This window comes from Engystomops pustulosus, unplaced genomic scaffold (assembly GCF_040894005.1).
Source record: "Engystomops pustulosus unplaced genomic scaffold, aEngPut4.maternal MAT_SCAFFOLD_606, whole genome shotgun sequence".
Lineage (NCBI taxonomy): Eukaryota > Metazoa > Chordata > Amphibia > Anura > Leptodactylidae > Engystomops > Engystomops pustulosus.
In genome coordinates this window covers 16064-25000 of record NW_027285485.1, presented here as the reverse complement: position 1 = coordinate 25000, position 8937 = coordinate 16064, and positions in this window count along the sequence as shown.

Sequence of the window (8937 nt, the reverse complement as noted above, 5' to 3'; positions counted from 1 at the left end):
CGCGACGTACCCATGCAGCGCCGCCCGCCAACGCACAGAGGAGCGGAGGGGATCGGGCGCCAGGTCCGGGGGAAGGCTGGGAGGGAAGCTACGGCGCTGCTACCCAGCTTTCAACCCTGCGGGACCGGTGCTCCGCTCCTATCGCTCCGGCGAACAGGGTCCGCTACGCTTTCAACACCAGCGCCCGGCAGAGGGCTTGGAGAAGGCTCGCGCGGATCCTCGGTTCGGATCGCCTGGCTTCGCGGGAGCGGCCTTCGGCTAGGGCCGACGACGGCCGGACCGAGCAGATTTGGACCGGGGTGCGGGGCGAGTACCTGCCTCTCTCACGAAGGGAGTGTCACCGGTAAGAAGCCTCTTCCCACGTCTGCTTGCCGACTTACGCTCGCCCCGACGAGAGGCCCAACCGAAAGAGTGGAAAGGGGCAGAGATTTCCAGGGTCGCCCCACCAGGGATGCAATACCCCAGTGCAGACAGTCGGCCCTGCCCCGAACCTACTCGGTGGTTTGAAGGTTAACCTCTTGGGGAAAAGCAGCGATTCGCCTCGCGGTGCGTGCCTCCGCGGATCTAAACCCCCTCGATCGATGTGGGGCCAGAGGACCCCTTTTCCCCGTACGAAACTGTCAGCTCACCATGGGCTCGACGTCCGTGGGTCGGGGAGTTGAGCGCTTACGCGCGGCGGGACCTTATAACCTGCAGCGGCTGAGGAGCGAAGATTTCCAGGGTGGGCCCCCGGGGATGCCATACCCCGAGCAGCCTGTCGGCCCCGCTCCTAGCACGCTGGCAAGCAATGGAGTCTTCCCCGCGGCAGCCACCGCCCTCGCCCTAGCCTCGCCGTCGGTCGATGAAGAACGTCGTTCGCCCTCCTCTGGCTCGGGATTTGGAAACGGCCTGGCCTTCGCCTACTCCGTCGGGCAACTGCCTTCCGCCAGCCCCTTCCCTCGAATCCCCTTCTTCCATTTTAGACCCGATCAGGGGATTGGTCAGCCCAGCCCTGGGGTAAGAAGAGGGGTTGGGGTCGGTTCGGCTTCGGGTGCCCCGCTCGGCCAAAGTTTCCCCTCGCTTTGGAAGCACGCGAGGTCGCGGAGGGTGTCGGGGTTATTTTTTCGGCTCCCTGGCTTCGCGGGAGCGGCCTTCGGCTAGGGCCGAGGCCGTCCGGCCCGCGCAGATTTGGACCGGGGTCCGGGGCGAGTACCTGCCTCTCTCACGAAGGGAGTGTCACCGGTAAGAAGCCTCTTCCCACGTCTGCTTGCCGACTTACGCTCGCCCCGACGAGAGGCCCAACCGAAAGAGTGGAAAGGGGCAGAGATTTCCAGGGTCGCCCCACCAGGGATGCAATACCCCAGTGCAGACTGTCGGCCCTGCCCCGAACCTACTCGGTGGTTTGAAGGTTAACCTCTTGGGGAAAAGCAGCGATTCGCCTCGCGGTGCGTGCCTCCGCGGATCTAAACCCCCTCGATCGATGTGGGGCCAGAGGACCCCTTTTCCCCGTACGAAACGGCCGGCTCACCATGGGCTCGACATCCGTGGGTCGGAGAGTTGAGCGCTTACGCGCGGCGGGACCTTATAACCTGCAGCGGCTGAGGAGCGAAGATTTCCAGGGTGGGCCCCCGGGGATGCCATACCCCGAGCAGCCAGTCGGCCCCGCTCCTAGCGCGCTGACGAGCAATGGAGTCTTCCCCGCGGCAGCCACCGCCCTCGCCTCGCCGTCGGTCGATGAAGAGCCGAGTTCGCCCTCCTCTGCTCGGGACTCGGAAACGGCCTGGCCTTCGCCTACTCCGTCGGGCAACTGCCTTCCGCCAGCCCCTTCCCTCGAATCCCCTTCTTCCATTTTAGACCCGATCAGGGGATTGGTCAGCCCAGCCCTGGGGTAGGAAGAGGGGTTGGGGTCGGTTCGGCTTCCGGTGCCCCCGCTCGGCCAAAGGTCCCCTCGCTTTGGAAGCAGAGGGTGCCGGGGTTATTTTCGGCTTGACGCCTAGTCCGGTCCCTGCCGGTTCCCGTGGAGGCCCGCGGTCAAAACCAGCTCCCCGGCTGTCGGAGCCGGAGCCCCGCAGCCCGAGCGGACGCACCGAGTCCCTCATGTAAGGGATAGCCGCCCCTACGGAACGGCCCGGACTGGGACCAGGCACCCCCAGGCGCCGAAGGGGTGGGTCGGCCGTGTTGCCGAAGCTTAGCCGGCGCTGATGACCGCAGCCCCTAACGATGCCCACAGGCGGGGGAGCCAAGGAGGGCACTAGGAAGACGTGGCGGGGTCGGACGGCTCAATTTCCAGGGTGGGACCCCGGGGGTTCAGTACCCCGGGCATCCGGTCGGTTTCGCCGGCGCGACCCCAAGCCTTCCACGGCCCCCTTCGTGGGTGCAGGGATACCGTGCAGGGTGCAGGCTTAGACGCCAATTCCCCAGAAGTTTTAGGGATAGGGTTTGTCCGGGCGCCACCGCAGCGACAACCTCGCAAGAAGCTCTCTTCCACAAAAGCACGGGCAACGTTCGTGTGCGAGTGTTGGTCTCCCATGGTCTACCGACTCCCCCGGGCGGCCCAAGCGTTACGCCCACGGCCGGGCCCTCGAGCAGGCGCACCCCTGGTGCCTCTCGTAAGGGAAGGCTACGGTCCTCAACCCCTCGTATGGCGGGGAGGGCGCATTTGAAACGCTAAAGGACGAGCCCTGTTCGGGACCTGGCGGGGATCCGCGGATTGGCGAGAGGGATGGGTCTGCCGTTGGTCAGAGGGGACGCACCCCTGGGACGCAGTTTGGCATTAGCGACCGATGGCCCATCTACGACCATGTACTCCGGGAGCGCCAAGGAGGACGCGGGTGGGCTTTGGGGGCAGACTCAATTTCCAGGGTCTGGGCGCCGGGGGTGCAATACCCTTAAGCGCTCATGTCGGTTTCGTCTGCCGCCCGCCTCTGGCCCGGCTCCTAGTGACGGGTGCTGTGAACGTGCGATCGTGCTTGCGGTTGAAGAGTTCAAAGGCTACCGCTGGGGATAACACGCCCGGGGAATTTAGAAACCCCCCCCTCCGCTACAATCTCTGCTTCTGCCGGACTCGGAGGGGAGCCGCCCCGGGGGCGACCGCTCCCTCTCCTCTTCCGCGGCGTGCCGCGCGCTTCGCCGTCAGCAGCGGAGCGAACCTTTTTCTCGGTCCGCAGCTCTTCAGGCGTAGGCGGGCAGCGCTAACAGGGTACACTGGGGACCACTCGACCGCAACCGCTCCTCCGACCGACGAGCATACCTACCGCGGATACGCCACGGTGGGTCTAAGCCTCGTCGCCGCCGCGAGGAGCAGGCGGGAGCCGTCCCTTTTCGTGCTGCGGAAATAAACCGTGGACACAGAGGTGTGTCTGCGCTCTCCGACCGGGCGGGGGGCGATTGGACTTGCCCGAGGGACACTAGGCGAGGCGCTGCCGCGGGAGCCGGAGCTCCGCGCTGGACGCTGCCGCCGCCAACGCCGCCGCCCCCCACCCACGGTACGGTGGAGTACGCCCGTTCCATACGCTTCGTAGCAAACCTCAGCCGAAGCAGAGAGTCCTACCGCTGTGGCAGGAGCGGGGCCGTGCGAGGACCACACTGGCACCGCGCTACACAACCTTAGGCAGAGGACGACAGCCGCTCACGGGGAGCGGGGGATTGATGCGCGACCAAGACTGAGGCTAAGGAACGCTTTACCATAAACCGGCCGGGGCCAATACCCCTGACCGAGCAAAGTGCCCTGCCCCGCCGGATCGCGCTGTGTCAGATCGATCAAAAGAGCGGAGAGCCGAGACTCTACCGCTGGGAGTTTGTGGAGAACGGCCTGGCTTGCGTCCCGTCCTCCCGCCCTCGACCTCACATGGCTAGCCTCACCCGCCGGGAGCCACCCCATTGGGGACCGTAGGGCGGAGAAGGGGTCTCCGCGTCCGGAATTTACTTGTGGAGAACGGCCTGGCTTACGTCCCGTCCTCCCGCCCTCGACCTCACATGGCTAGCCTCACCCGCCGGGCGCCACCCCATTGGGGACCGTAGGGCGGAGAAGGGGTCTCCGCGTCCGGAATTTACTTGTGGAGAACGGCCTGGCTTACGTCCCGTCCTCCCGCCCTCGACCTCACATGGCTAGCCTCACCCGCCGGGCGCCACCCCATTGGGGACCGTAGGGCGGAGAAGGGGTCTCCGCGTACGGAATTTCTTGTGGAGAACGGCCTGGCTTACGTCCCGTCCTCCCATGGCTAGCCTCACCCGCCGGGCGCCACCCCATTGGGGACCGTAGGGCGGAGAAGGGGTCTCCGCGTCCGGAATTTCTTGTGGAGAACGGCCTGGCTTACGTCCCGTCCTCCCGCCCTCGACCTCACATGGCTAGCCTACCCCGCCGGGCGCCGCTCCATTGGGGATACGGTACGGCAAAGCGCGACGCCGCACGATGCCAACACTTTGTGCAAAAACCTGGCAGAGTCGACCAAAACCTCGCTTCTTTGACCGGTATTTTTGATGCTTTTCTCTGCCGCCGAAGGTGCACTGAGGGTCGGATCGCCCAAAATTTTTACCGGTCGTTTTGGTCTGCGGTTCTTCCGAGAGGTGCCCGCCTGACAGTTCTTTTTCAGCAGCCTCCGAAAGGCCATCCAGCGGGCAAGCCAGGGGTTGGCAGCCGCCGGCGGTGAGCCTTCCCCGGCCGGGGCAGACGGCTCCGACCGCAAAATTTTTTCGACTTTCGCCGAGGCCAAAACCCCATGCACTTTTAAAGCCTGCCCGCAGCGCCGTCTCCTGTCAGACGTCCCTTGCCGCCTGCGGTGGTCCTCGCCCGGCAGAGAGAAGCCGGAGTCGCCCCCTCTCCGGTTCTTTTTCACCATTCCGGAGCTCTGAAATCTGCCGGACACCGAGTGACCGAGGACGCTTCCAGGAGGGCGGCAGCGAGAGGCAGAGTGCCACCGGTCGGGTCGCCGGTTCTCCCACACTTTGAAAATTTTTCGCTTGTTCTGGTGGGATGGAGAGAGCGTGGCTTATGCGCCCTCTGCCCCGCGGTCCGCCCTGGCTGGCCTTACGCCGGTGGTTCGCCAGGCCACCGGCACCTTGTACGGCGGGGACGGCGTGGCTTATGCGCCCGTCAACCCACCTACTCGCCCCGGCTAGCCTTTTACCCGGAGGGCGCCACGCTCCGGGTACCAGTGAGCGGCACGAACCCAGTCATACCATGCCGCTCACCTCGCGCCCTCTCCGGCCTCCGCCGCGGAGACCTCCCGCTAGGACCTGCGGGGGGCGATTTCTGCCAAAATCTACAAAGTCCCCGATGGTTAAGGACGTAGACTGTTGAGCGGGACCTACACACTCTTGTAGCCGATGGGGCTCGCCATTTCCCGCAGAAAATGGACCACCTCCCGCAGAGGAACATGAAATGCCCCTTCCCGCGGGACCCGAAGGACCGCTCTGTCCGAGCAGGCCTCCAGGACCACGGCACGCAAAAGCGACTCAGTCCCGCTGGCATTACGGATCTGACTTTGTGCAAAAACCAGGCAGAGTCGACCAAAACCTCCCTTCTTTGACCGGTGTTTTTGTTGCTTTTCTCTGCCGCCGAAGGTGCACTGAGGGTCGGATCGCCCAAAATTTTTACCGGTCGTTTTGGTCTGCGGTTCTTCCGAGAGGTGCCCGCCTGACAGTTCTTTTTCAGCAGCCTCCGAAAGGGCATCCAGCGGGCAAGCCAGGGGTTGGCAGCCGCCGGCGGTGAGCCTTCCCCGGCCGGGGCAGACAGCTCCGACCGCAAAATTTTTTCGACTTTCGCCGAGGCCAAAACCCCATGCACTTTTAAAGCCTGCCCGCAGCGCCGTCTCCTGGCAGACGTCCCTTGCCGCCTGCGGTGGTCCTCGCCCGGCAGAGAGAAGCCGGATTCGCCCTCTCACCGGTTCTTTTTCACCATTCCGGAGCTCTGAAATCTGCCGGACACCGAGTGACCGAGGACGCTTCCAGGAGGGCGGCAGCGAGAGGCAGAGTGCCACCGGTCGGGAAGCCGGTTCTCCCACACTTTGAAATTTTTTCGCTTGTTCTGGTGGGATGGAGAGAGAGCGTGGCTTATGCGCCCTCTGCCCCGCGGTACGCCCTTGGCTAGCCTTACGCCGGTGGTTCGCCAGGCCACCGGCACCTTGTACAGCGGGGACGGCGTGGCTTATGCGCCCTCTGCCCCGCGGTACGCCCTTGGCTAGCCTTACGCCGGTGGTTCGCCAGGCCACCGGCACCTTGTACGGCGGGGACGGCGTTGCTTATGCGCCCGTCAATCCACCTACTCGCCCCGGCTAGCCTTTTACCCGGAGGGCGCCACGCTCCGGGTAGCAGTGAGCGGCACGAGCCCAGTCATACCATGCCGCTCACCTCGCACCTTTTCCGGCCTCCGCCGCGGAGACCTCCCGCTCTGTTCTGCGGAGAGCGATTTTGGGCAAAATCTACAAAGTCCCCGATGGTTAAGGACGTAGACTGTTGAGCGGGACCTACACACTCTTGTAGCCGAAGGGGCTCGCCATTTCCCGCAGAAAATGGATCACCTCCCGCAGAGGAACATGAAATGCCCCTTCCCGCGGGACCCGAAGGACCACTCTGTCCGAGCAGGCTTCCAGGACCACGGCACGCAAGAGCGACTCAGTCCCGCTGGCATTACGGATCTGACTTAGTGCAAAAACCTGGCAGAGTCGACCAAAACTCCCCTTCTCTGACCGGTATTTTTGTTGCTTTTCTCTGCCGCCGAAGGTGCACTGAGGGTCGGATCGCCCAAAATTTTTACCGGTCGTTTTGGTCTGCGGTTCTTCCGAGAGGTGCCCGCCTGACAGTTCTTTTTCAGCAGCCTCCGAAAGGGCATCCAGCGGGCAAGCCAGGGGTTGGCAGCCGCCGGCGGTGAGCCTTCCCCGGCCGGGGCAGACAGCTCCGACCGCAAAATTTTTTCGACTTTCGCCGAGGCCAAAACCCCATGCACTTTTAAAGCCTGCCCGCAGCGCCGTCTCCTGTCAGACGTCCCTTGCCGCCTGCGGTGGTCCTCGCCCGGCAGAGAGAAGCCGGTTTCGCCCTCTCACCGGTTCTTTTTCACCATTCCGGAGCTCTGAAATCTGCCGGACACCGAGTGACCGAGGACGCTTCCAGGAGGGCGGCAGCGAGAGGCAGAGTGCCACCGGTCGGGTCGCCGGTTCTCCCACACTTTGAAAATTTTTCGCTTGTTCTGGTGGGATGGAGAGAGAGCGTGGCTTATGCGCCCTCTGCCCCGCGGTCCGCCCTGGCTGGCCTTACGCCGGTGGTTCGCCAGGCCACCGGCACCTTGTACGGCGGGGACGGCGTGGCTTATGCGCCCGTCAACCCACCTACTCGCCCCGGCTAGCCTTTTACCCGGAGGGCGCCACGCTCCGGGTACCAGTGAGCGGCACGAACCCAGTCATACCATGCCGCTCACCTCGCGCCCTCTCCGGCCTCCGCCGCGGAGACCTCCCGCTAGGACCTGCGGGGGGCGATTTCTGCCAAAATCTACAAAGTCCCCGATGGTTAAGGACGTAGACTGTTGAGCGGGACCTACACACTCTTGTAGCCGATGGGGCTCGCCATTTCCCGCAGAAAATGGACCACCTCCCGCAGAGGAACATGAAATGCCCCTTCCCGCGGGACCCGAAGGACCGCTCTGTCCGAGCAGGCCTCCAGGACCACGGCACGCAAAAGCGACTCAGTCCCGCTGGCATTACGGATCTGACTTAGTGCAAAAACCAGGCAGAGTCGACCAAAACCTCCCTTCTTTGACCGGTGTTTTTGTTGCTTTTCTCTGCCGCCGAAGGTGCACTGAGGGTCGGATCGCCCAAAATTTTTACCGGTCGTTTTGGTCTGCGGTTCTTCCGAGAGGTGCCCGCCTGACAGTTCTTTTTCAGCAGCCTCCGAAAGGGCATCCAGCGGGCAAGCCAGGGGTTGGCAGCCGCCGGCGGTGAGCCTTCCCCGGCCGGGGCAGACAGCTCCGACCGCAAAATTTTTTCGACTTTCGCCGAGGCCAAAACCCCATGCACTTTTAAAGCCTGCCCGCAGCGCCGTCTCCTGGCAGACGTCCCTTGCCGCCTGCGGTGGTCCTCGCCCGGCAGAGAGAAGCCGGATTCGCCCTCTCACCGGTTCTTTTTCACCATTCCGGAGCTCTGAAATCTGCCGGACACCGAGTGACCGAGGACGCTTCCAGGAGGGCGGCAGCGAGAGGCAGAGTGCCACCGGTCGGGAAGCCGGTTCTCCCACACTTTGAAATTTTTTCGCTTGTTCTGGTGGGATGGAGAGAGAGCGTGGCTTATGCGCCCTCTGCCCCGCGGTACGCCCTTGGCTAGCCTTACGCCGGTGGTTCGCCAGGCCACCGGCACCTTGTACAGCGGGGACGGCGTGGCTTATGCGCCCTCTGCCCCGCGGTACGCCCTTGGCTAGCCTTACGCCGGTGGTTCGCCAGGCCACCGGCACCTTGTACGGCGGGGACGGCGTTGCTTATGCGCCCGTCAATCCACCTACTCGCCCCGGCTAGCCTTTTACCCGGAGGGCGCCACGCTCCGGGTAGCAGTGAGCGGCACGAGCCCAGTCATACCATGCCGCTCACCTCGCACCTTTTCCGGCCTCCGCCGCGGAGACCTCCCGCTCTGTTCTGCGGAGAGCGATTTTGGGCAAAATCTACAAAGTCCCCGATGGTTAAGGACGTAGACTGTTGAGCGGGACCTACACACTCTTGTAGCCGAAGGGGCTCGCCATTTCCCGCAGAAAATGGATCACCTCCCGCAGAGGAACATGAAATGCCCCTTCCCGCGGGACCCGAAGGACCACTCTGTCCGAGCAGGCTTCCAGGACCACGGCACGCAAGAGCGACTCAGTCCCGCTGGCATTACGGATCTGACTTAGTGCAAAAACCTGGCAGAGTCGACCAAAACTCCCCTTCTCTGACCGGTATTTTTGTTGCTTTTCTCTGCCGCCGAAGGTGCACTACGGGTCGGA